This window comes from Rattus norvegicus, chromosome 1, assembly GCF_036323735.1.
Source record: "Rattus norvegicus strain BN/NHsdMcwi chromosome 1, GRCr8, whole genome shotgun sequence".
NCBI lineage: Eukaryota > Metazoa > Chordata > Mammalia > Rodentia > Muridae > Rattus > Rattus norvegicus.
The window spans coordinates 56,954,341-56,981,717 of record NC_086019.1 but is presented as its reverse complement, the minus strand read 5'-3'; the positions used below and the strand labels follow the sequence as shown (position 1 = coordinate 56,981,717).

At 46.2% G+C, this 27,377-nt stretch overlaps 1 long non-coding RNA gene across 1 annotated transcript in view; it reads right to left on the bottom strand.

The window, feature by feature from the left end:
• Positions 1-13,953: 13,953 nt before the first annotated feature.
• Positions 13,954-27,377, bottom strand: part of LOC103690986 (uncharacterized) — a 46,668-nt gene continuing 33,244 nt past the window's right edge. Inside the window, exons 3-8 of the long non-coding RNA XR_010059339.1 lie at positions 25,885-26,041; positions 20,482-20,515; positions 19,247-19,320; positions 18,632-18,777; positions 17,385-17,547; positions 13,954-15,340 (exon numbers count right to left, since the gene is read on the bottom strand). This is a non-coding gene — a long non-coding RNA (uncharacterized LOC103690986). The remainder of the gene's footprint in view (positions 15,341-17,384; positions 17,548-18,631; positions 18,778-19,246; positions 19,321-20,481; positions 20,516-25,884; positions 26,042-27,377) is intronic.

Here is a 27,377-nt window from a genome sequence, read left to right as displayed (position 1 = left end):
TCAACTATGGGTTTAAGAATATACTACAGATACATATATATATATATATATTAATTATACACACACACACACGTGTGTGTGTGTGTGTGTGTGTGTGTGTGTGTGTGTGTGTAATCTTCTCTTTAAGACGGAGGTGGCTGCTGCCTTTCTGACATTACTCTATCCACTTTAATACCTGTCGCCAGCCATCTTACATTATTACAGAGGACCTTTCTCATGCCCAGCTAATCATTAACTGCATATCGCACTAAGTTGTGTGGTCTGTTGTTCCTGGAAATTACCCTAACCTGTGCCCTCCTTTAGGGCCAATAATAGTTAAGGTCAGTTAGAATTGCTTTGTATGCTAGTAACAATAACCTTGGACCCGAACCAACCACCCAACTGCCTGGGAAGACTTTCGGCACCTGTGTATGAGCTCTTAGTTGCTAAGAGCTTCTGTGGTTTTGCCTTTCATACTGCAGTCCTTGGAAATAGGGTTGCAGTCTCTACTCCCCTGTGTGACATGTGTCCCTGACCAATCAGTCCCAGGATATATGTTCCATAAACGGTCCCTGCTTGACTGAAATGGCTGTCTGGTTTGTGGAGTGATTCCTGCACCCCAACACTGCTCATGAGACATAATAAAGAAACTTATTACTACCTGTAGGGTGACAGGAAGATGCCTTCCTCACAGCTTCCAAGGCTTTTGATTCTCATCTGCCCTGCAAAGTGTGAAGACCTGATTTTGAACCCATGCGAAAGTTGAGCACATACCTGTAATATCAGAGCTTTTAGGAAGCAGGAAAAGCAGGAGAAACAGAAATTTGCCTGGGAGCTTGTCGTTCAGGCAGCCTGCCATGTGCAACATCAAACCACACACCTAGTTCCAAACAAGGTAAGATAAGGTCTGACAAAAATGTCCTCTAACCTCCACACACATGGTGGGACACATCCATAACAGTGTACATACAAGATTGCTTCATTCTTTTCTCTTCTCTTCTCTTCTCTCTCTCTCTCTCTCTCTCTCTCTCTCTCTCTCTCTCTCTCTCTCACACACACACACACACACACACACACACACACAAACACACACATACCACACCACACACATTCCCACCCTTTATTACAAACACACAAACTTACACTCACACGGACACACAGAATGGGTGAGTATACGCAACACTATACAAAAACAACAACACAAACACTCTTTAGGAACTATGATTTTCTAGTAAAACTTTCCTTCAAAATTGAGGAAGAAAACTAAGAAACTCCCACAGATGAAGACCGATTTAAAGGATTTCAGAATCTCAAGAAGAAATAAAGAACAGGTGATCCCCGGACAATCCCCAAAGGCAAGGTGAACTTCTGCTTCCTCCAAGATGTGAGAGATGCCATGTTATATGACCACAAACAGCAGTGCCACCGAGGCTCATGTACACAGACATCTCCTTCATTGACATCAGAAACTGAAGAAGTTGGTCAGGGCTGTCAAAATAGCAGTAATACAGTTCACATAGGATTGGTAGTATTTTAGCATTTTCGGTATGATCTCCATGGTAACAAAGAAAAAAAGAACCAAGCCCCAGATTAACAGAAAGGAAGAGAAAGTCAAGCATTTCTTTACAAAATACCCAACACAGCACAAAAGGTAATAATCAGGGAAGAGAGAAAAAGCTGTAAGGCTAATGAAGAATACAGGAATGCTTCTTTGGTGGCTAGTGCATATTATCTCTCTCTGTCTCTCTCTCTCTGTCTCTCTCTCTCGCTTGCTCTTGCTCTCACTCTTGCTCTCTCTCTCTTGTTCTGTCTTTCTCTCCATCCATCTCTCTCTCTCTCTCTCCATCCTTCCATCCCTCCCGTCCCCCTCTTTACACACACAGGTTGGCAGGTTTTTGTAGAAAACCAAGTCCATCCTGAGTGTAGGGCTCACTTTAAATATTAAGGTCCAATGATGGAACAGGCGTGTATGAGGACAAGGAGCTCTGTGCAACCTGGGACCAGAAGGAACAGAGTGGTTATGCTGACACAGTTAAAATACACTATCAATCACAGTCTGTGACAGCCAGGTCACAGGACTCAGGCTGCTGTTATTTGTGAGCACCCAGTGCAGCCAGAAGCTAACTATTGAGCACTGACTGGCCCAAACCCCAAAAGGGTCTCTGTTTTTCAGAGTGCTGGGGGCAGTGCAGTGTGTAGCACTTTCCTTCTGAAGGCTCTTCTGGGGTTTTGAGTCCCCTGTAGAGGACCCTCATGGCTGCAGACACTAAGCCTGGGAGGAAAGATCCTCATCTGTAGTGTTCACTGAAAGGCCTGAGAGCAGAAAAGGAAAGAAACAGCAAAATGTGCCCCTTCTGCTCACTGTGGTTCAGTTTCTGCTTTTGCAGCTGAGCTCAGGTGCCCTGGAGTCCTCCCTAGCCTGAGTCAGTGATCTCAAGTTCAAGTCCCAGCCTCCCAGTTTGTAGTATCAAACCCAGCACAGTGTCAAGCCATGGGAGATGTGGACACTATCTAGGCCTTGTTGTTTGCATCTGAGTGGTGCTGTTGAGCACCAGAAGAAGCAAGGGCAACAAGGTCATGTAGAGTACTGACAGGCACTGGGCTACTAGTGACTATTAAGTCACCCTTCACCCCCACCAAGGTGTTCAGGGACATGCAGCCTTGAGCTAACCTTCCTCCCTACCTCGATTTTCTGTTCCCTCTAGCTCTATATTTTGGTTCTGCAACACCTCCTAGCCTCTCCTCAGACAGTTGTATCTCTGAAAGAGAAGGTAAATTGCCCTTCACCAACCCCTCCTTTGAAAGATGTCCTTTCTAATACAGTGTGGCACCGCAGAGACTGGAACAGAAAGAGACCGCCCTTCACGGTGGCATGGTCAGAGCAACAGGGTTTGCTGGTTCCCTGAGCAGCAGCCCTGAGCCCGTGTGAGCACTGGATCCTGGAGACCTGCATTCAGAAGGAAGATGGGACAGAATGAGTTAGACTCTTTGGCATGCTCTCCATCCTGTCCTTTATTCACCCAGTGCCACAGGACAATCAGAGACACATTACTGACTTGTATTAGACCTTTATATGTTGTTTCCAGTTAGAAAGGAGACATTTGTGTTGTCTCAAGCATTCTGCAAGCACTGGTTGACTTAATGTACCATTGGTCAGGAAGGTGGTGTGGTGCACAGCCAAAAGCCTAAGTACCCAGTCCCCAAGCCTGCAGTATCCTGTGGAACTGGGAATGTCCCCATTCTGCTGTGCTGGCACAGGCCACTCACAGTGCTAGAAGGGCAGAAAAACATCCACTCAGTTCACAACATAGAGGGTAGGTGCTCAAGTGTCCTCTCTACCCCACACCTCCTGATTCCTTGGCCACAGCATGGGCTGAAAACAAGAAACACCCTAAGTTGCTAACATGGCATCCAGAGGGTTCTTCCCACGGATACGACATCTACTGGCCTCATGCTTACTATCGTGCCTATTGGAGTGGACAAGCCAGAGTGCCTTACAGCATTTAAATCTGCATACCATGCTCTGCCTTTCCATACTCCAGGGCCTGTACCTCTTCTGAGTCCTCAGTTCACTTCCCTGAGATGTGGCCTTGGTGTTCCTTCTACACAGGCACTGGCCCTGTTGTGAAAGTAGCTAAAAGACCAGACCGCAGTTGACTGTAACACAGAGGGTAGTCATGCCCAAGCCTATCATACCCTGACTGCACAAGCCGCCTTTAAAAATCTCTTCACTCATTTTGGTGTTCCTATATACATGTGTGCATGGCAGGCATGTGTGTAGAGTGAGGTGTGCATGCATGTATGCATATAGGTACAAATGTCACGTGTGATGTGCACAGTGTATATATGTCTGTGATATATGTAATGTGCATGCACATCTGACACGTGATGTGTATGTTGTGTGGGTTTAGGAATATGGAAGATATATACATATATATATATACATATATATATTTGTATAGTGTATGTGTGTGTGCATGCGTGAGTTTGTATATGTGTGTTGTGCACTGTGAACATCTGATCGGGTCCTTTAGTTCTCATACTAGCTGGCCTGCTGCAGAAAGGAAACAGGTCTCCCCAGGAGAGTCTAAGCATCCAGCCGTCCAGGGATGGGCCTGCACATGAACATAGTCTGGCCAGAAACGCCCTCTAAGCTCTTAATAAAGAAATTCTCATTCCAGAAGAAGCAAGAGAAAACTAAAAAGAAGCCAGACAGCAAACTGAGCTTCCACCACAGAAAATTCTTATATGGGAAAGCTCCCAATTCCCTGAGAGTGAGATGTTTACGACCCCGCTGCCTGCTCTGGAAGCAAACCCACTCCCCTGCTGAAAATTGGGGCCTTCCTGTAATCTCCTACCCTGAAGACAGGCAGAGGGAGAGTGGCTGGGATCAGGATGTAACCTGAATAAAGAATACATTATGGGAATTTAAAAAGTTAGTCTGGAAGTTGGAAAAATTGCTCAGTGGTTAGGAGCACTGAATGCTCTATCAGAGGTCCAGAGTTCAAATCCCAGCAACTATATGGTGGCTCACAAATATCTCAAATGAGACCTGATGCTATCTGGTGTTTCTAAAGACAGCTACATTGTACTTACATATAACAAATAAATAAACAAACTAACAAACAAATGAATTACCTGGTCTTAATTTTAGAGCAAGGAGTAAAATGTCCTGAGATTAAATTCAAACCCATGTCATGGACTGCCTGGATCTTTCAGGTCTGCAGGAAACATCTCAAGGAAGAACAAAAGAGGCTGGAGGAGGACGGGGAAGGGTCTGATCCGTGCAGCTCCTCAGTGTCCACTAGCACAGCACTTGCCCTTGGGAGATGACGTCTTTCACTCTTCCAGACTGTTGCACCAATCAGAATTGCGTGCTCTGTGGATGAACCTGTAAAAGAGGACAATTGCTCTTGGGCCAATATGGAGGTTCCTGGCCTCTCAGCAACTTTACTGCTGACTTTTGAGGTCTCTGGTGGGTGAGCAAAATGAAGACACACAGAGTAGCCTCAGGTTGAGTCAGCCAGGCCCAGAGGGCTCAGTGGTGTCTCTCAGATTCCCAGGCCCTCCCTAAGACTGGACACTCTACAGAGTGTAAGTGGATTAGGGGATAACCAGGAAATGCAGTTGCTCAGGTGGCTGACTCTGTAGGAGGGAAATAAATCACAGTGGGAAGCTTCAGGACAGTCAGGTGACCTGAGCCCTCTACAGAGTCTAAGTCCAGACTCACAGACATTCATCTGTCCACAAGTCGCCTAAACACAGGCCTTGTCTGACCTGCAGTCCAGAGTATTGTATTATACTGTCCCCTTAGAGAGAGGACATACTTTCCAGGTAGTCGTCTTCTGTGTCACACTGAGACTGGGTCTGTGGTACAGTTGATGCTGATGGGGACTGGCCACAACTGGCATTCTATCCCACCAAAAGCAAAAAAGAAGTAAGAAGGAAAGAAGGAGAGAGAGAGAGAGAGAGAGAGAGAGAGAGAGAGAGAGAGAGAGAGAGAGAAGGAAGGAAGGAAGAAAGAAAGAAAGAAAGATACAAAGAAACAAAGATATAAGAAGACTCAAGGAAGGAAGGAAGAAATAACCCATCTATCTCACTCCCTGCAATCCTGGTTTTCACCATAATGGGGCACGGATGTGACCTTCTTCCTACAAATGAAAGCTGACTTCCCTCAGTGAGATAGATAGATAGATAGATAGATAGATAGATAGATAGATAGATAGATAGATAGATAGATGGTTGATGGATGGATGGGTGAATAGATAGATAGATAGAGAGAGATAGAGATAGAGATACAGAGATAGAGAAGTGATTTGACTTAATCAGTTTCTTCCAGTCCTATTCTTCAGAGCAAAGTCACCTTCGACATGGCTGGTGCAATTGCTTGTTCTTCATTTCTGCTTTCTTTGGCTGTTCCTTCATGGCAGCCCCCTTAGAATCTGCTCATCTCAATAAAGCCCCATCTGTGGAATGTATATCTTCTCAGTAAGGAGTTGAGGCATTCTTGGAAGGAGCTCCCAAAATCCCCTCTGGGGCAGATGACAGTGTTCTCTACTTCAGACAGCAGCTGCATGAAGCAAACACACACCTGTCTGAACATTCCAGCTTGGGTGCACGTCACAGTGCACCTACCCCAGGGTCCCTGCCAGTTACACATTCCACAGGGTCACTACTACAAGATCCCATCCCAAGGGCTCTTGCCCCATTGCTCCTACCCCAGGGACCCTGGCCCACTGAACCAACCTCAGGGATCCTGTTCCATTGTACCCACCATGCTGCACCTTCTTGAGAGTACCTACTGTCCTGAGGTCACTTTTTATAAAATCTAATGCAAAGATCTTGCCAGTAAGACCACATTGTCTTTGGTGGCACCAAGTAGATAATAGCAGGACTTCATCACCTTCCCTTTCTCAATCCCTTCTCACAGTTGGACATGTGGAAGCAAAGTAACTGGCAGCAGAATACAGAATATTCACCCAGAATATCACCACCCCTAGAATTCTCATGAGATGTGCTGCTATGACTATGATACAGGGGTGGCAGGTAGGCTTTGATATTGAACAAGCCTAGGCTGGTGCCTCTGCTCACATGTGTGCCAGCAGCTTAGCTTAAGTCTACATGTCGTAAACTCTGAGAGGAGGAAGGAGATCTTCCTACATAGAGGCTGTTCTCTGAACCTGTGTTGGCCAAGGTCAAGCCAGAGTGTTTGAACATGCCAGTTCCAGTCCCTGAGGGTTTTCTGCCTGCCTGGTGTTTGTCGTGCTTTATGTCTGGTGAGGTGAAGATGTGGTCCATGCTAGGAATATCTTTGAAGACAACTGCCCTGGGTTCCCATGCTAAAATTCAATTCAGGACTGACAGGGACCTAAATACCAACAAGACCGTGCCAGGACCATGAGTTCAAAAACCAAAAGCAAATGGGACCTTGATGTCCTCCTTTGCTGCTCTGAAAAGACTCACGACACACAATTCTCCTGCACATCCAATGCCCCTTGGGAAAATCCTCTGTCAAGCGCAGGTGATGCCTCATGAGAGTGAACTGTCAGGGTAGGACAAGACACTTGGGACTACTGTCCTGAACTCACCAGTCTCAGATGAATGGGCTTTGAAAAGTTTTCAGAACACAGGATAGGGGTGTGTCAGCAAGTGCATGTAATCCTTGGGAAATACATAGTTCCTGAGGAGGTTCTGAGAGCTGTTGGATCCACTCCTGGAGAAGACAGCATTGTGTTCAGGGAGTAACAGAGCAGGAGCCTGCTGATGCTATTCACAGTATTGCAAGGGAGCGGTAACAATGCCCTTAGGAGCAGGATGTCCTAGCACTCTCAGATCAAGCAGACAGCCTAGCGCCAATTAGGGCCATATCCCAAGAGAATGCCGCTCATGTAGGAAGCTTCTAATGTCTGGAGGCAGAAGAAGGGAACATGGACATTGGTTGAGTTAGGGGTTTACTGCTGAGAAGAGACACACCACAACAAATGCAGCTCTTATAAGGACAACATTAATGAACACAGGATTGCAGGTTCAGAAACTCAGTCCATTATCTTCAAGCTGGGAGCATGGCAGCATCCAGGCAGGCATGGTGCCAGAGAGACTGAGAGTTCTACATCTTCATCTGAAGGCTGCTTGGGGAAGATTGGCTTGCATGTGCATAGGAAAAGGGTCTTAAAGCCATGCCAATGTGACCCACCTACTTTAACAAGGCAAAGTCTCCTAATAATGATACTCTAGAGCTAAGCATATACAATCACAGACATCTCCAAGGAGGGTGGCACTGTTCTATTAGAGAGAAGCATCAGCTCCCATTAATATATTGAGGTCAACCGTGGATAGGGCACAGAGCCCTCCACACATCCTGGAACTCATGGAGGCATCCTATGAAAGAGCTTTTTCCCAGAAGCACACATGTGTGTCAAGGCCTCCTTTCCAGCCAGTCCCTAGGGAATCTCCAGTGCTAAACTCTGTCTCTTCCTTTGCAGAAGTGAAATATAATAAAAATTCACACTTCACAGTACAGTGAATAGCAATAATGGCGAAAGGTGTAAATAGAACCGATTAGTACCAGAGTATGTGGATTGATGTTATATGAAATGTGTGTGGATGCCGTGCAGTATCCTCTTCCATGTACCTACATACTGAGCAACGACCCTGGACCATGCTGCTCTAGACAGAACCATCTGGAATTCACTCACTGAGGGACTTATGCCCTGGAGTGGCAGCTACAGGTAGGACTTGTTCATCCATGTCACGAGGTGAAGAGACAGAGATGCATGGATTAAATGGAGAGGCTAACCTGCCAACAACCCCAAACCCCCAGCAGGATGACAATGGAGAACAGCGAGCAGTTTCCCAGCCAGCCTCACTCTCCATAGACAGACTTCTTCCAGTCCTTCCATTTTCCCAAGGAAAGAAAAGTTCAAAAAGCAGGGACAGGGAAAGAAAAACTGCTCTACTCCCAGGAGCCAAAAACAAGCTCCATAGCACCTCCCTGTCTGAGCCCATAACCAGCCACAGCCCAGTCCTCTGCTCATCTCTAGAGGCTCAGGGACCCAGGCAGATGAGCCCTTGAATCACAAACGGCTGCTCTACAGCATTCTATGGGTGTCAGTCCTGAGTCCCTGAGCCTGAGGTGCTCTGCACTGCTATTCAGATAATACTTCTCTTGATTTCTGTACAAAGATCTCTGTGTTGGATGTCAGAGGAGTGTGTCCACCCAGCATTGGTCCTGGGGCTCTGGCCCTCTAATCTATTGGTCCCTGTTAACGTCACCACAGAGCCACCATGTGTCCTTGTACAACTCCTCCTTGATCACCTTTTGTAGGAAGATATTTAGAGTCCCTTGCAGGTGGCACAGAAAATGGCACACGGCTGAGGGTGGTAGACAAACCTGGGGACACATCAAATGCTAGGATGTTGTGAGGATCCCTAAGCCATGCTTGGGCAGGCCTGTGCCAGGGCTCCCATAGGACCCTTTCTTTCTGTCCCCTATACACACCAAGAACCAGTTACCAGGCAGGGGGAGAAGGGAACTTGGATTCCAGGCCTAGCCCAGTCCTATGATTCCTTACCTTGTAGCCCTTGCGTCCTTTGGGGCTCAACAGTTCCCCTACAATGCAGACAGCAAGGCATACCTGGTATTCACAGCTTACCTGGGCTGAAACTGGGCTGCGTTTGATACTACAAACCAGGAGGATGTGACTTGGCTTGAAATCACTCACCCAGGCTAGGGAGGACTCCAGGGCACCTGAGCTCAACTGCAAAGGCAGAAGCTGAACCACAGTGAGCAGAGGTGGCACATTTTGCTGCTTCTTTGCTTTTCTGCTCTCAGGCCTTTCAATGAACTCTACAGATGAGGATCTTTCCTCCCAGACTTAGTGTCTGCAGCCATGAGGGTCCGCTACAGGGAACTCAAACCCCAGAAGAGTCTTCAAGAGGAAACTGCTACACACTGCACTGTCCCCCAGCACTCTGAAAAACAGAGACCCTTTCTGGGCTTGGGCCAGTCAGTGCTCAGTACTTAGCTTCTGGCTGCACTGGGTGCTCACACATAACACAGCAGCCTGGGTCCTGTGACCTGGCTGTCACAGACTGTGATTGAGAGTTTATTTCATCTGAGTCAGCACAGCCACTCTGTTCCTTCTGGTCCCAGGGAACACAGAGCTCCTTGTCTTCACACATTCCTGTTTTAACGTTGGACCTTAATATCTAAAGTGAAGCCCACACTCAGGATGGACTTGTTTTTCTATACATCATGCCAACTTCTGTGTGAGAGGGAGTTTTTTCGTGTATATGCATACCCCCTTATGTGCCTAGGTGTCCATGTATACCCATGGTACCCATGGACCAACTGTCTCCCGTCCCCAACCCCACCCCGCCCCTGGGATGCCCAGCACAGCCACAGTACAGCCTTCTGTGGGTCTGGATGTGCCTGTCTGCCCTTCCCACCAGAGCATGGCCTGCTATGACAGCAGCTCTTCATTATTTTGGTAAACATAGCAGTGAACCCAGGTGGGGCTTCTGGTCCTCAGGGAGCTCACTTGTCCCCCACTAGTCCCCTTGGTTGAGGGATTGTGGTTTTCAGGACTCCCAGAAGCAGCAGAAGCCAATGGACTCATCCTTAGTGTGTGCAGCAGCTAAAGGTGCATGGAGGTCAGGACTTGTGCCCTGTGTCTTCAGAGACAAGAAGGAGCCAAGACCATTGGCTGACCCTGAGTAGCCACTTGGGCCCCATAAAGATTCTATTTATGTCCTTCCTCTGAGCCTGTGGAGACATTGTGGGGAACTATGCCAATTTTCTCTGGACACCAGGCTGTGCAGAGCTCCAGACTGTGGTCACAATCAATAGGGAATGAACAGGACAATTAAAGGCCAGGCTCTGCCATGTCTCTGCCAAAGAGAGTTCAGTGGGGTCAAGGTGTGGGCATAAGGAGGAGCCCAGGCAGATTCCAGAGTCTCTTTCCTATATTCATCTGAAGGCTGGGGAAAGAAAGTCACCACAAAATCATAGTGACTTCACATGACTGCCTATTAAAAGAAACATCAAAGATGACAGGCGTAAATCATGAAAATGGCATCTGTGTGTGCGGAGACAGCTGTCTGCATGGACAGAGTGTACCCACACTCCAAGCAGGGACTACAAGCATGGGGAGTGTCTGTCTACACTTGCAGCAGGGCATACATGCTACCAAACACACAATAAAAGCCATCATGCGGGGCTGGGGATTTAGCTCAGTGGTAGAGCGCTTACCTAGGAAGCGCAAGGCCCTGGGTTCTGTCCCCAGCTCCGAAAAAAAGAACCAAAAAAAAAAGCCATCATGCCCAAGCCTTGGGTCTATAAGCCACTGAAAGCCTCTCACCCCTCAGTGGGGTCCGATCTCCAACACCTTAGAGACATCCACAGACTGTGCCTGTCAGAATATGGAGAGCCATGATGAGAGTCTCCCCCGGGAACTCTGTAGTCTTGCTGGAAAATCAAGAGGAAAGCCCAGCCTCTAGGCCAACGTGCAGCACAGTTAATACACAGTGTAAGCTTCATTGACACACAAAGATGCTGAAGACAGAACATGGGAGGGCCTGGCAGAACCGTAACTCGGCCAGAGGTGGTGCGGCTTACAAATAAGAGCAGTCATGCCTGTGGTGGCTCCCTAAAGCCCAGCTCTCTGCCCCCTGTATTTTGGGGTCTCTGAGGAAGACAAACCGATAGAGCATCCTGTTGACTAGCTTGCTGTTCAGATGTGGGATGTGGTCACAGTGCTCTGACAAGGCCATAAGGGCATCTGCTAGGACAGCCAGACTCTAATTGATAAAGAAGGCCTCCTTCAGGGCAAACCCAGTCACCACAGACACAGCTGTAAAGTAAGCAGTCCAGTCGCTTGTGAGCATGCTATCCAGACAGGAACAGGCAAACAGAGGTGGTTCTTGGGAGGGACCATGGGACCCACCCACTTCCCAGAGAGGCACCATGGCCTGGTAGTCATTGAGGTCCCTTGTTGGATACCACAGTCCTTTTAACTGCAGGTAACCCTTTTTCTAGACCCAGAACAACATAAGGCCCATCATGGGGTATAACATGGCCTTCTGTTGACAGTTCACAAGCTCTCTCTACTGTGTTGCCCTTTGATGACTCTGGCATTCTTGACTGGGCAGATGTCGTCCCCCGTTCACCTGCATACACACTGCTGGCCCAGTCCATGTGCTGAAACCTGCCCCCAGGAGCTGCCCAGCATGGTCGGGTGGGTCCACTGGAGATGAAGCCCAGTGCAGTGGTAATCCACAAATACCTGCCCTTGCTTTCTCGTGAAGGTCAGCTTGGCTGGACTTTGGGGCTGTGGTCCGGAGAGTGGAAAACAGAAGGGTCACAAAGGTCTGTCAATCATCAGACAGAGCTGAATGTCTGGGAATCCATTGGCAGACAACTGAGACTCCCTAAGCACCATGAGGCAGGCTTTGCTCAAGCACTGTCCATAGGGGGCAAGTCCTGGAGGTGGATGTGCCTACTAAACAGACAATGCTGCCCTAAGCAGTCTCGTCCCTTACAGAAGTGTCACTGTAGCAAGATGGAGAATGTCCATCTATACTGGCTTTCCATAGGAGTGAAAACTAGCCTGTGTGTCCTGCTGTGCCCAGGGCTCTGCACTCTGGCTTATGATGTGGAGGCCCAGAGCAGCTGTCCAGCATAGCATGTGAGAACTTGAACGCACTGCATTTAAGTCCTAGGGTGAGTATCATGTGGTCAAACTGCATGACTCTGTTGGCTGACATCTAACCTGCTGTGATTGACATCGCTGGCTTTTACAATGTGGGTGTAGCCTTAGGGGCCATGTTCTCTGAGTTGCATACCTCTGTGGATGAGGCCCACAAACTCCAGGGCACTGGTGACAGACCTGGAAAAGGACAGCATGAGTCAGAGGTAACCCCCTGGATGATCTGACAAGGGATAAGCACTCTGCGCTCAGGGTAACCTTACCTTACTCATCTTACAGACAATTCTCATGTGAACCAAGTGTGGTAAGTTTAAGAAAATAGGCTGGGGCTGGAGAGCAGGCTCAGTGGTTAAGAGCATGGCTGCTCTTTCAAAGGTCTTGAGTTAGATTCCAGTCACCATATCATAGATACTAACTATGTATTATTAGATCTGATGCCCTCTTTGGACACACAGATATACATGCAGATAGAGCACTAAAGTAAATGAATCTTAAAAGAAAGGAACAAATGAATGAAAGAAAGAAGAAAAGAAAGATAAAGAATGAAAGAAAGAATGAATGAAAGGAAAGAAAGAATGAAAGAGACAGAAAGAGAGAGGGAGGAGGAGGAGCAGGAGGAGGAGGAGGAAGAGGTAGAGGAGGAGGAGTAAAGAAAGGAGGAAGCAAACAAGCAAGCTGCTCAGCTGTAGAGAAATGGGCCTGTAATCCCAGACACTCAAGACACACAGTAGGGAGGGGGATCAGAAGTTCAAAGCTAGCCTGGTCTACAGCATGAGTTTCAGGTCTGCTTGGACAACTTAGTGACACCCTTTATCTAAAGGTGAGGAGGGCTAAGGCTACTAACTCAGTGGTAGAGCACTCATGGGGGAAGCAGACTGTTGTCCATTGATACCTTTCCTTTCTTGCTCTGAAATAGACAATGGTGTTAGAAGAGTCAAAGGTCCCTGTCTTAGCATCCACTATTCTATTTGCTACAACGTTAAGGGTCCAATTTTTGGTATTTTTTCAGTGATCAAATCTATGAAACAAAACTTAAGCAATACTCTTATTGCTGTCAGAGGGGCAGGTGGATGATAAATGCTTGCCCACCTGCATCAGTAAAAAGCTGGTTCCTTGGACTCCCTGCAAACACATCACTGCTAACTGTATGCCTTGTGTAGGCTTTTCCAGCACTGCACATAGCTTGAAAACCTTCCCTGCTATGGACCCTTGAGTGGGCATCCTGCCTCTCAGTCTCAGAATGGAGCAAAGATCCCCTGGTCACCTCTAGGCTCACAGGTCAGGGACCTCTTCCATCCCGTGGTGAGGAAGACTGGCACGGCTGCACACACCTTGGAAAAAGAACATATTGGCAACCCTTATCGAAAATGATGCTTCTCACTTTCCATTATGGCATTCTATAAAATATGGGTATTTCCAGGTATAATCAGACGTGTTGTTGATTGAGTGTGTGTGTTTTTGGAGGTTGGAGGCGGATAATTCGTTTCTCCAAGCCCCTTCCTCAATTTTGGGTGATAAACATTGACTCTCATATAGACTTTTAATAATTATACAGTTATTTATATATTTTTAAGTTTTGCTTATTTTTACAAACTTTTTGTTCCTCTCTCTCTCTCTCTCCCTCTCTCTTGTTCTCTCTCTCTCCCTCCCTCTCTCTGTCCCTCCCTCTCCTCCTCCCTTCCTTCCTGTCTCTCTCTCTCTCTCTCTGGGTAATTAGATATAATACTCAGGGTCAGGACATTCTACCCTTGAGCTACCCCAAACAGAAAAAGGTTATAAACAGCTTTATTATGGTATCTGTGACATATAAAGCTGAAACGTGTTAGACGTGAGCATCTTGATGTTCCTAAAGACATGTACTTTCTCAGATACAGAATTCCAGCGGGCTAAAATTCCTGCTGTTACTTCAGATTAACCTTGTCATGAACTGAACCAATGGGGAACATACTAAGCACAGTCCCTGAGCTGCTTCCTAGGTTGGTAGCACTGGCTCCATCCCAGACACAGCTGGAGTGGGCAGCTGTAAGGTTGAGGACCTGCACTCAGGACACTGGGCTCCAGGAGCACCTCACCTGCAGGTCATCCTGTGTACCTCTGAACGTCACTCCTGGGTTCTCACTGCCTGGCACTTAACCATAGACATCACTGTAGAATTATCTAAGGCCAGAATGTCAAAAACATAGTTGTTATGAATTTCTACTTTGAAAATGTCAAATGTTGGGCTGCTTGAACAGTTTTCAAGAACAGGTTCAAGAAATGAACCTGGGAGAAACACAAGAAATATAGCCTGAAGTCTCTTCCAAAACAGCCACTCCAGCATAAGCTTCCACAGGCAGTCACTCTCCTCTGCACTACCGTCCCCCTTAGTTTACAGCTCATGGATCTCCTTGCTTAGCATGTCCACAAGGTGCATTTGCTGTTGCTTCTCCAGCTTCTCCCTGGTATCTTGTTTCCATGGGTCTGGAGACAGACTATCCCCACAGGACAACTCCTCTTTACTGATTGTTTTCTACTGCAGGTTCCTGTACTCAATAGTTGGGGCTGCTGCTGGGGACTACAGCTTCAGAGTAACTGTTTCTTGGGGCCTCTGCAGTGTGGAAGGTTTTCCTGGTTGGGCTGGTGTGGCCAAAAGAGATAAGGAAGCAGGAATCAGGGAATGAGAGTCCATCTGCCCCAGATTCTACTCCTGCTCCCCGTGCTTCCTCTCTGCTTCCTTATCCAGGCAGGCCTTCTATATCTCAGACCACCACTGCTGCTCCTCCTTCTTTTTTGCTAGCCAGCAGCCACCTGAGCAGACTGGCATCCTGCCTTGTTTGCAGAAGGTGGTGGGAGGGGCAAAGCCACTGAAATGCCATCAAAACCACTGGTGTAGGTGGACCTGTGGTGGAGGAGGTGGTGGAGGGAGGTCTGTTCATATGGGCTGGGAGACAGTCACAGGGGTGGGCAGCACCTCTGCTGGGGTTTTCCAATGGCCAGGACCACTCTTGGTAGACTGGAAGCAGGGGTAACTGACTTGGAGGAATATTTCAGGTGCTCCTGGCTGGATGTCATAGAGTCCACTGAGGAGCTCTGGATCCACATATCATTGTCACACTAGAGATCCATGCTGGCCACTACTCAATGCAGCTCAAGTTGGTAAAACTCTTCCTGAAGTTCTTCCATTGAAGGGGTAACACACCGAGAAAAGAAAAGACGAAGATCTAATACTTCAGAGACTCACCAGAGATATTAACAAAATTTCATGCATGTTTCTTTCTCACAGAGGAGGTAAGAAAACTGAGGAATGGGTGTATAACCAGACCTGACACTGCTTTATGGCTCACTCTCCAAGTAACCAGCTGTACCTGTGTGTACAAAGGAATAAAAAGATTTTTCTATACACTGATGCATGCTGTTTGTGGCATTGTCACTCCTGCAATTTAGCTCCTAGCTTCAGGACTATGTAGAGGGGTCTGTTCTTGTGAAATGTAAAGAAATAAAAAATGAGATTCATATAACTGCATAAGAGGTGAACTTTGTCCTCAGGGATCTGTTTTACAATCTTTAAAAAAGCAATCATGGGGGTTGACACCCCAAAAGGAGCTTTGCCATCTCAGGAAGAGGTGATAGACGGGTTTGTATGAGGGGTTATTGGCAAGACAGGAAGGGCTAATATTGGATTATAAAATAAATAAATAAATAAATAAATAAATAAATAAATAAATAAATAAATGGTTTTTTAAAGAATATATTTTAAAAGCCATGATAAAAAATGTAATTTTGACCCTATGCTTTCAATAAAAAAAAATCTTAAATTTTCTTATTTACTCATTTACACTAATTCTCATGTTCCCCGATTCATTAATTTATTTGACTAGTGTAATAGAAATAAACTTAAATGACCAAAATTCAGGAATGATAGTTAATGTAATTTGTTGAGAACTGTATCAAAGAAGTCAGATATTTCACAAGTAAGAAAGTGTTCAAGCTCATCTCAGACCTCAGTGCAGAGGTCTCCAGTGGAGACAGATGTTAGCTGCTGTTCTAGTGGTATATGCACACTTCTCTCCAGGGATAGAAGGCTGATCTATTAGAAATAGTGTTAAAAACCCAAGTGTCACATTAAATGACAAGTAAAATAAACATAACAACATTCCTTTAAATGCAGGAGCCATGGCATACCCATCATACACTGAGGGCAGGATGTTTAGCACTGAGCCAGAGACAAAGGTGTACCAGAAGTCGGCTTCACGCACCCCTACAAGTCTCCTGACGCCACAGACCAGGAGAAGGACTTTCTCCAGGACCAGATGAGATATGTGCTAGAGACATGAGAGTAAATACATGAAGCCTTTTGGAGGTTGAAGCCTTTTGGACGTTGGGGTCTCTATTCAGTATACTCCATCCTCACTACTTTGTTAGCCACTCTTTTAAGTGTAAAAATGATCTCCACTAACTTGGAAATCCGATCCATTTTGAAGACACATTTACAGTGCATTTTGATCTATAAGGTCAAGGGTTTTCCAAATAAAATCCTAATTTTGGACTAATATGAAACCTCTATGAAAACTGTATTCTAGCTGGCCAAGGGACACAAAAAACAATGATCAAAGTATAAACAATGATCTGGGTGACAAGGTGACTTAGAGAATGCCTCTTCTTACTTGTCACATTGGGGCTGAAAAGGTGATCTGCTCTGTTTTTCATCAGCCTGTCTTTACCAGCCAGCTTTGTTGGATGACTGTGCTCTGTCCAAGGCTTTTGAGGACTCTCTGGGGAGCCGTTTTGAGCTGAATTATTATAGAGCTCAAAACCTTTACTCTTCCACCTATCGATGCTGGAAAATGCCATCCTCTGCTACATAAGTGGCTGGAGCCATGGATCTCTCCTTGTGTACTCATGAGTTCATGGTTTCCTACATGGTAGCTGTGGGGTCTGGTTGGTTGATATTGTTGTTCTTCCTGTGGGGTTGCAAACCCCTTCAGCTCCTTCAGTTCTTTCTCTAACTCCTCCATTGGGGTCCCCATATTCAGTGTAATGTTCAGCTGCAAGCATCGGCACTGAGATGGGAATGGGTGGGTGGGAGCGTGATCATACTCATAGAAGCAGGGGCAGGGGGTTGGGAGAGCATGGGAAGTGGGTAACATTTGAAATGTAAATACATAAAATATCCAAGAAAAATAAAACTCATAAAAACTTCACTCTGTGTTCTGGGTTTACCTGAGCCATAACGATCTGAAACTGAAACCAAAGCCAATTCATTCATTCTCTCTCCCTCGTTCTTTCCAAGATGAAGAGCTTCAAAGGATGCATCTAAAATTCTTATATTTAATAACTGCTCTTGTATAATAGGGTGATCTTTTATATACATTCTTTGACCAGCCTAAAAAAGCAAAAACAACCAAGCAATCAGAAGAAACCATAGCCCAGGGTCTCACTACGTATTTGAGGCTGGTCTGAAATTCACTACACAGGCAGGAGGACCCCAAACTCACAGAAATCTGCCTCTTTCTGCATCCTTAGAGCTGGCATTAAAGGCACATGCCACCACAAATAGCTTTATATGAACATTTTCAAAAGCTTTTACATATATTGTCTAGAAAAACTTTTCATTTACATAGTATGTATCTATGGGAGGAATTGACCTTTTTTATTTTCTCAAATCTGACTTATAATTTGTAAATAACAAAGTAATCTTTTTTAGAGTATTTTTTAAAAAGCACTCAACTTCTCTTCTCTCACTTGATAACACACATATTATTATCCATCAGAATGACAGCATCACATGGTGCTGTCACCTGGTGTGATTATCCACACCTGTTCACAGTTTAGTCTTCCTGTCTGCTCACCTGGGACTCATTTGTTACCCACGTCCCTCTTTGAGTTTGTAAATGGTGTTCTGCTTTAACATGCCAACACATGGTCTAGCCAGGATTGGTTCCTGTTCTACGCTTTAGTATACAGGATTCTAGACTGTCAGACACTGATATTGTTGTTGATACTGTAGCTACAAGGTCAGGGCTAGGGTGTTCAGGTTCCAAAGCTGAGTCAGGGTCAGAAGAGGGTTCACAATACTGCACTTAACAGACTGTGACTATATCTAGGAAACCGTACCATTAGATCTGATCTGAATCATGATCCAGAAGTATTTCTCAGCATCATGCACTCTGTCTCAACTAACTTCTTCCTTGAAGAGCTGAGCAAGAGCTGTGGTAGGAGCTACTACATGGGAATTTTAGGGGCTCTCTTTATAAAAATAATTTATGTGTATGAGTGTTTGCTCAGCATGTGTGCACACGAATCCAGAGAACTTAGAAGAGTGCTTTAAATCCCATGAAATTAGAGTTTTGGGCAGTTTTGGGCTAACACTGGTGTTGTAAAATACTGAACCATCTTTCCAGCCCCAGATTTTGATAACTTTTAAGAGGAGCCATATCTCAATATAGCATCACTATATGTTGGCTAACCTGGCTTGAGTCACTAGCTCTTAACTCTCTGCACCATGGAGGACAATGGCTGGGTAAGAAAGGTGGACAGGCAGTGAGAGAGGATGCCTTGATTTGCAACTTCCAGGGTAACCATGGGACTGGTACTAGTCATGAGTTCTGCTGCCCTAGGAAGAAAATAAAAAGAAACAGCGGTCACTGTCACAGTAGAGTCTATGTTCAGAATACTTGTGCTTAGGTTCCTCAGCCTGGTTGCTGTTTAGGGAAATAAACCAGGCTTTCAGAAGATTATGTCCTCTCTACATCACTTATGATAATCAATTATAAAACAGGTAAGTATATTCTATTCTATAACATTAACATTAAGATATTTAAACATTTTACAAGCTCTAAGTATATGTGTACATATTTATATAATTATTTAAGGTAATACTCTATACTAATATACATTCTTAAGAGTGAACACAAAATGAGATTCCTGTGCTCTAAGAACTAGGATTATTGGGGAAGGTGAGTAAACACAAAGATCTTTTACATCACTACTTTTTGAATTCAAATTTCAAAATGCAATATATCACTTCAGTACATTAAAACTAACCAATCAGTTGAGGCTTTAAAGGAACCAATTAGTCATACCTTTCCTGAGAAAGTCCAACCAGACTAAATCCATCCACAATGAGGAGTTGGTCATGGGCACCTAGTTGTCCAACCTGAGCCACCAGAAGGATGCAGGTGTAGGGAGAAAAAAGGCAGAAAAAAGGCAGCGTCAATGCACAGCAGCATTCCTCACACCACACAGTCAGTGCATAGCAGCATTCCTCATGCCACACAGTCAGTGTACAGCAGCATTCCTCACACCACACAGCATCCACAGCCATAAGCATCTGCACAGTATTTCACAAAGCTCGAGTGAAGAATGCCTTTCACTGTTTCCTTTAAAACAAATACTGACCACATCTGCAATACCTCCTTGGACAATGACTTAACATAGATTTCCAGTTTATACTGGCCAGCAGCCTATGCAAAAAAATGGTCAGAACAGCACAATTAAATCACACAGCAGGAAATGTGCAAAATCCTGCCCACATACACCCTAGTAGCTTGACTAGTTAGGAAAGTTTCTATTTTATGGTTCCAAACATGTAAGAAAAATACTCCTGTAAAAATGGACAATTTGGTGAGAAAATGCCCATAGACTTGTAATACTCAAAATGATTATTTATAAAGTCTGAAACAGCTACAAATCCAAAGGAATGAGAAACACCTCAAGTGACCAGCCCTTACCCATATTAGGACAGAAAACCAGCTTGGTACTAAATAATCCAGCATCTGCCTTCTCTATCTTCTATTTAAACATAAGGTTTAAATTTCAAAACAAGAAATTAACTTCTTGGAGGAAGCAGTTAACAACACTTTGTAAGGAAATATTATCCAGAAAGTGCTCTACTGGAATTCATATCCTGGGACCGAACAGTCAAACACACTTAAATAGCATTCTATGGAAAGCTAATGAAGTGTTTTAGGAAAAGTTAGGTATTGTATATAATTTCAGGATCAAAAATATTCTGCTTAGAGATCATAATATGACAACAAAAGAGCTTTGGATCACATAGGGAAGTATTAAACCATACAGTCATGTGCATGAAGCCCTACCTGGATATTACTGGAAGTTGCACAACACTATGTGTATACTTTTGTACCAACAATAAAAATAACTTACCTTAAAAACTATGAGATAGTATTTGATATAGTAAGTATCATAAAAAGTGACTTCAGGAAATGAAGAAAAATTTCTAAAGTAGCAATCAAGAAGATGTAATTTTATGTGCAAACCATCTGTGTTTCAGCCAATAGTTAACAATTTATTTTACCTTTTTCATTGATGAGAATGGTCCATTTTCTCCCCTGCAGTAGGGAGTAGGGAAAAAACAGCAGTCATGAAGTATGCAGTGTGTTACTGTTTCATAGGCATACAACCTGTGTTTTGTTTACATATAAACATAGGGATGAATATAATAATATTATGAATAAAATAATAAATTACATTATCTATCAATAGAAATTATATATTATAAAAGAGAATTGTCTTATACAGGGTTCTTTAGAGACACAGAACTTATGGGAAATCTCTGTACAGTAAGACAATTGGTTGATGACTTGCAGTCTATAGTCCAACTCCCCAACAATGATCAGCAGCAGGTATGAATAGGAGTCCAAGGATCTAGCAGTGGCTCAGTCCTACAAATCAGGCAGGCAGACGAAAGAGAGACTCTTCCTTCTTCCAATGTCCTTATATAAATCTCCAGCAGAAGGTATGTCCCAGATTAAAGGTGTGTACCACTACAGCTGGAACTGGGACTTGCTTTGTCCTAGGTGACCTTGAACTCAGAGATCTCCTTGTCTTAAACTCCTGAGATTCATAGCCACTTTGCCTCATGATCTCCATGCCAAGATTCAGTTCAGAAATTTGTGTCTCCCAGCCTCAAATCAGGATCAAAGGTGAGCTTTCCAATTCTGGATTGAAGTTCATTCCACATATAGTCAAGTTCACAACCAAGAATAGCCATTACAAGTATATACAATGTGTCATTATACATATACAATACATATACATATAAATTTGAAAATACCATAACATTTTATTAGTATATGTTAACCGAGTAAAGTGACAGAGGTGGCTGTGTCATTTGTTTGCACATCGTGCATGGGTGGGAGAAGAACTTATAAGCCCATGCATCAAATGAGGAGCTGCAGTTAACAACAGCTGATAGAAATTCACTCTTCCTTGGGGACAAGCGACTGGTAGGACTCTGATAATGCAGTGAATGTCTGTACACACAGTATGCATGTATGACTAGCACTAATAGGGCTTACTGGGATACAAAAAATGTGTGTATGTATATTTCCGTACACACACACACACACACACACACACACACACACACACACACACACACACACAGAGGAATGGTTTAGTGGTGCTGACTTTTAAGCCCAGGATCAGATTCAGGTGGACCTCTGTGAGTTCTAGGCTAATCTGATTTACACAGCAAGTCCCAGACCAACCAGGGCTATAAAGTCAATCGGGGAATTCTGAGAGGGATCTTTTAGAAGTTGGAGGACAGATGTTAGGGTGGATATGACCATATTTTACTGTATACATGTATGGAAATTTAAATAAATGAAAAATACATAAAGTAACTGAGATGAAAAAAGTACACTCAATAATCGCAACTTTTGAACTGACATTTGTCTAGTTATGTGGCTGAAAAGCTCTCAGGGAGAACTTTTCCTCGGGATGGAGACCCTCTAACTCCAAAGACCAGACCGAGACACCACAGGATGCAATCAGCAAGAGGATTTGGTTTATTGTCGGGATACACAGGCACAGGCACCTGCGGGCGCTACAGTCACTCGGGGGACTGGCGCGCCCCACGGAACCAAGGATGGGCTTTTATAGGATTTTGGGGAGCAGAAGCAAGCATACAGAAGCAGATGCATGGTTACAGGGATATAATTGGTGGATTCTAATATGGCAAGGGTTTAGCCCGGGGGCAAGTTTCCTAGCTACCTTCCTGAAACATAACGGCTGACTCGGCCCCCCAAGGGTTCAGCCCAGGGGCAAGTTTCTTAGCTACCTTCTTGGAACATAAAGAATGACTCGGCCCCCCACCAGGGTGTGGGACCTCTCCCGGGGCTTTTTTCATTGTCAGGTGCTCAACCGAAGTCGTCCTGTTGCCAGGCCTTCAACCAAACACATCCTGCTTGGCAGCCGCTGTGTACTCAGTGTTCTAACCTTTCCCTGAACCAGTCATCTTAAGTACAGCCTTGCAAAATGGCGTTACTGCTGCTAAGCTGGGGTCTTTAATTCCCCCATTTTTTTTTGTTAACTTTGAGTGAAATCTTTCACTCGACTTGGTCAAGAAATTTCTGTCTGGTGGGGGCTTATTCCCCCACTGACTCTAGGCCACAAAAGGACTAGGAGGAGCCACGTAGGAGTTTTAACTTTAAGGGGTTTGGAGTGCGCTGAACTCTCCATGTCTGGGGTGTAGTGTTGTGATTAGTCAATTCCTCAGACCGGACTGCCTTGACGTGTGGTGCGTGGATCTAAGCCGCGACTCCGTCTACCTTTAGGGCGGTCGGGGTAGTCAGGAGGACGGTGTAGGGTCCTTTTCACCGTGGCTCGAGATTCTTGGTCTGGTGTCTGTGCGCCCACACGGTGTCTCCAATCTGGAACGGGTGTGGCACCACCGGATGTTCAAGCTTGTCCTGGTAAGCAGCGGCCAAAGGTCTCCAGACGTCTCTCTGCACAATCTGTAGGGCCTGTAAATGGGCCCTCAGAGAAGGGCTGTCAGCAAAATCAGCAATGTTTGAATCAAAGAAATGGACAAATGGGGGTGGTGTTCCATACATTATTTCAAAAGGAGTTAGACCATGGGGGCCCGGGGTATTCCGGGCCCGATATAGAACTAGGGGAAGGAGGGCCATCCAATCCTTTGAGCCAGTTGTAAGCGTAAGTTTGGATAAAGTCTCCTTAATTGTTCTATTCATGCGTTCTACCTGACCTGAACTCTGGGGTCTATAGGCACAATGTAATTTCCAATCAATCCCCAGCAATTTGGCCACCAACTGACTTACTTGGGAGACGAAAGCGGGCCCGTTGTCCGACCCCAACGCTTGAGGCATGTCATACCTGGGAAAGATTTCCTCGAGGAGCTTCTTGGTGACCATTTTTGTAGTCTCGTGCTTTGTGGGGAAGGCTTCGACCCATCTTGAGAAGGTGTCTACAAACACTAGGAGATACTTGTATCCATATATACCTGGTTTAATTTCAGTAAAATCAATTTCCCAATGGATGTCGGGACGGTGTCCCCTAGGACGAACTCCTTGTCCAATCCTGGTCCTTCCCGGGTTAACCTGAGCGCACGCTTTGCAACTCTCAGTCCCGATTCAAAAAACACAGATTTATCTCTTCCCGATCTAGTAAGGTTTTCATCTTCTTAAACCCCAAATGGGTTAATTTATGTAAAAAGGAGATCAATTTAAAAGTAGACCCACTGTTTTAGTTGAGGGTGGTAGATGGCCCCCATTTTTTTCTAGGAGCTCTATGTCCTCATGGGCATAAACCCAACTGGTTTGTCCCACTGGTGGGGGCGTGGGTTGGTCTGGGCTATTTAAGGGCAAGATTTGTTTGCTCATGGCCGCTTCTCGCGCCGTGGCATCGGCCAGCCGGTTTCTTCGTGCCTCTGGGTTGTGCCCTTTCTGGTGTCCTGGACAATATATAATACTCAGTCTTTTGGGCAAGAATAGGGCTTCTAAGAGGGCCAGAATTTTAGCCTTATTTTTAATATCTTTATCTTCAGATGTGAGCAGCCCCCGCCTCCAGTAGATCTCCCCGTGGATGTGTGCCGTGGCAAAGGCATAACGGCTGTCTGTATATATATTTAGCCTCTTACCTTTTGTCATCTTGAACACCTGAGTCAAGGCGATGAGTTCAGCCCGTTGTGCGGAGGTACCAGCAGGCAGGGCTTTCGCCCAAATCACTTTGTCCTCCGTAGTGACCGCAGCTCCAGCCTTTCACTCTCCCTCTGCCAAGAAGCTGTTGTCATCCGTGTACCATGTGTGGTCAGCATTCTGAAGAGGCTGGTCCGATAGGTCCGGCCTGGTTCCATGTACTTCTGCGAGGATTTGTAGGCAGTCATGCTGTTTTGCCTCCTCTGGTAGAGGAAGCAAGGTGGCAGGATTGAGGGCGACTACGGGCCCAAACTGAACCCGTTCTGCATCCAGTAACAAGGCTTGGTGTGAGAATTAGAGAGCCAGCGGTCTGGGGGCTGCTTTACCAAGGCCTCCACTGCGTGGGGTGCTAGGATGGTGAGTGGCTGTCCCAAAGTCAATTTTCCAGCGTCCTTGATCAGGACAGCAATAGCAGCCACCATCTTTAGGCACGGTGGCCAGCCGGAGGCCACAGGGTCCAATTTCTTAGACAGGTAGGCCACAGGGCGTTTTCAGAGTCCCAACCTTTGTGTTAGGACCCCTTTAGCATACCCCTGTTTCTCATCGATGAACAGTTACTGAGCAAATTGTAAGGGTTTGGAACAGTCGGATGAATATCTTCTATCCTCTTGTTGACCTTTCTCAAGTCTTGTACTGGCCTATAATCTCCAGTGCCGGGTTTCTTAACAGGCAGAAGAGGCGTATTCCAAGGCGACCGGCAGGGGATTAGGATGCCTTGATCTAGAAGCCTCGTAATGTGAGGCCTTATACCTTGATAAGCTTCATGTGACAGGGGGTATTGTTTTATGGAGACTGGAGTTGTATGGGGGCTGTTGGAGCGCCAACCCCATCCCACCAGTCTCTGCCCAAGCCAGTGTCCTGTCCCGGTTCATAGGGTTAGAACTTGAAGGGGAGTTCCGTGGGGGCCAGTTATTTGGGCCCCTCCTTCCTCAAAATGAATTTGTGCTTTTAGTTTGGTGAGCAGATCACGGCCCAGCAGAGGGTACGGGCAGTCTGGAACATGTAAGAAGGAATGGGTCACCTTACCAGTAGCCAGCTGAACCCGGCGGTCCGTAGTCCATGGGTATTGTTTCTCACCAGTAGCTCTTTGTACCCAGGCCGTCCGGTCGCTGAGTTGTCCTGAAGCTTGGGTGAGGACTGAATGCTGGGCTCCTGTGTCTACCAGGAAAGTAACCGGCTGCCCCCCAACTTTAAGCGTTACCCTGGGCTCAGGGGGGGCTCCTGGCCCTGACCTCCCTAATCTTCAAGAGGGAGGTTTGTGGTCGAGGCTTTCGGGGTCCGCCAGGCTTCTTGGGGCACTCTCTGGCCCAGTGCCCTTTCTCTTTGTAATAGGCACATTGATCTTTATCCAGCTTTAGCCCCTTTCGAGCTCCCCCCTATCTCCCTTCCTTTCTTGGCCCTGAACTATGGCGGCCAAGATTCAACTCAATTCTCTCTCTTATTAAAAATCTTTTCAGCTTTTTTAAGTAAATCCTGTAATGTATAGCCCTGCAAATTTTCTAACCTCTGTAACTTAGTCCTGATATCTGGAGCAGCCTGCCAGATGAAGGACATAGAGACACTCGTCATTTGTCCTGGGTCATCTGGGTCATAGGGAGTGTACATACGGTAGGCCTCCTTAAGTCTCTCTAGAAAGGCGGAGGGAGTTTCCCCTGCTTCCTGTAATACCTGTTTTACCTGAGCCAAATTAGTAGGGCGTCGTATAGCCCCTCGGAGACCCGCTAGAAGCAACTGGCGATAAAGGCGTAGGTGTCCCTTACCTTCAGCTGTATTAAAATCCCAGTTTGGTCCTCAGGCAGCTGGGTGGGACGCCCATCATCTCCCAGAACATGCTTTCTGGCCTCTAGGAACACTCCTTGTTTTTTTTTCTGAGGTTAAGAGGGCCTGTAAGAGCTGTTGGCAGTCATCCCAAGTAGGCTGGTGGGTAAGTAAAACAGATTCTATTAGGTCGGTGAGTGCCATCGGATCTTTGGAGAAAGAAGGGTTGTGTTGTTTCCAATTGTAAATGTCAGCTGCTGAAAACGGCCAGTATTGGGTCTGGCCACCGGTTCCCTGTCTAAGTGGGAAAGCCTGGGAGGTTGTATCTGGCACCACCTCGTGCTTATTGCGCAATCTCCCTTCGGCAGGGGAGAAACCCTTATCAGACTGTGGCCCGGCAACTGATCTGGCCGGCGGCTCTGCCTCCTCCGTTTCAGCCGGGCCTGTCAGAGAGAAGATCTATGAGAGGGGAGTTTGGGTCTGCCGGGAGGACAGGTTTCTTAGAAGGCTCTGATTTCACAAAGGTAGAGAGAGGAAGACGTGGCCGGCAGACCGGGCGGGGCCGAGGGGACAGGCTGGGGGTTGAGGGGAGGCCAATTCGGGTCCACGAAGGGTTCCGCCCAGGGGGGGGGTTTAAGGCGAGACTCTCTCAAGTGATACTATAAGAAACCTGGTCAGGATGTCCGTGGACGGCCCGATCTTTAACCTGTAAAATAATGATCTTATTAAATGTGCCATTCACTGGCCATCCCGCTCCGAAAGTGGGCCACTCGGATGTGCAGAGAGTCTGTCATTTTCCTTTTTTTTTTTTTTTTAACCTCGACGGACTGGTTGTGTGTCCGGTCGTGGACGTCTTTCTAATGATCAAGAGTGAGACTTAGGGGCATTGTTAGGGACTGTCCCATGTTAGTTCTAAGGAAGATTAGGACACAGAGAAAACAAACAACACCAACAGTCAAACAAACAACAGACAGGCGTGCTGCACGGCTTTGGTACCAAACTGAAAGCAAAAAGTCAGATGGAGGTGGCAAAGGTCCGGGGCCCTCTGAAAGCCAAAAATACAGACAGAGGTGCCGTTAGTCCGGATCTTTCTCCTCTCCCAGATTGGGCCCCGAAAAGTCGGGCCCCTAACACCCTTGGAACGTCTTCCAGGGCTGCGGGGCGAGAAGTCCGAGCTCGTCAGCTCCTTCTTCGTCCCGCCCAAATTCCAAACAACCTGGCTGAGCGCTCACAGAACCTGGCTGAGCGCTCACAGAACAGACCTGGCTGAGCGCTCACAGAACCGACCTGGCTGAGCGCTCACAGAACCGACCTGGCTGAGCGCTCACAGAACAGACCTGGCTGAGCGCTCACAGAACCTGGCTGAGCGCTCACAGAACAGACCTGGCTGAGCGCTCACAGAACAGACAGAATAAGGCAGAACGAGACAAAATCAGACAGACAGACAGACGCCGGCCGGCTTACCTCCCAGTGGGTGGTCGGTGGTCCCTGGGTG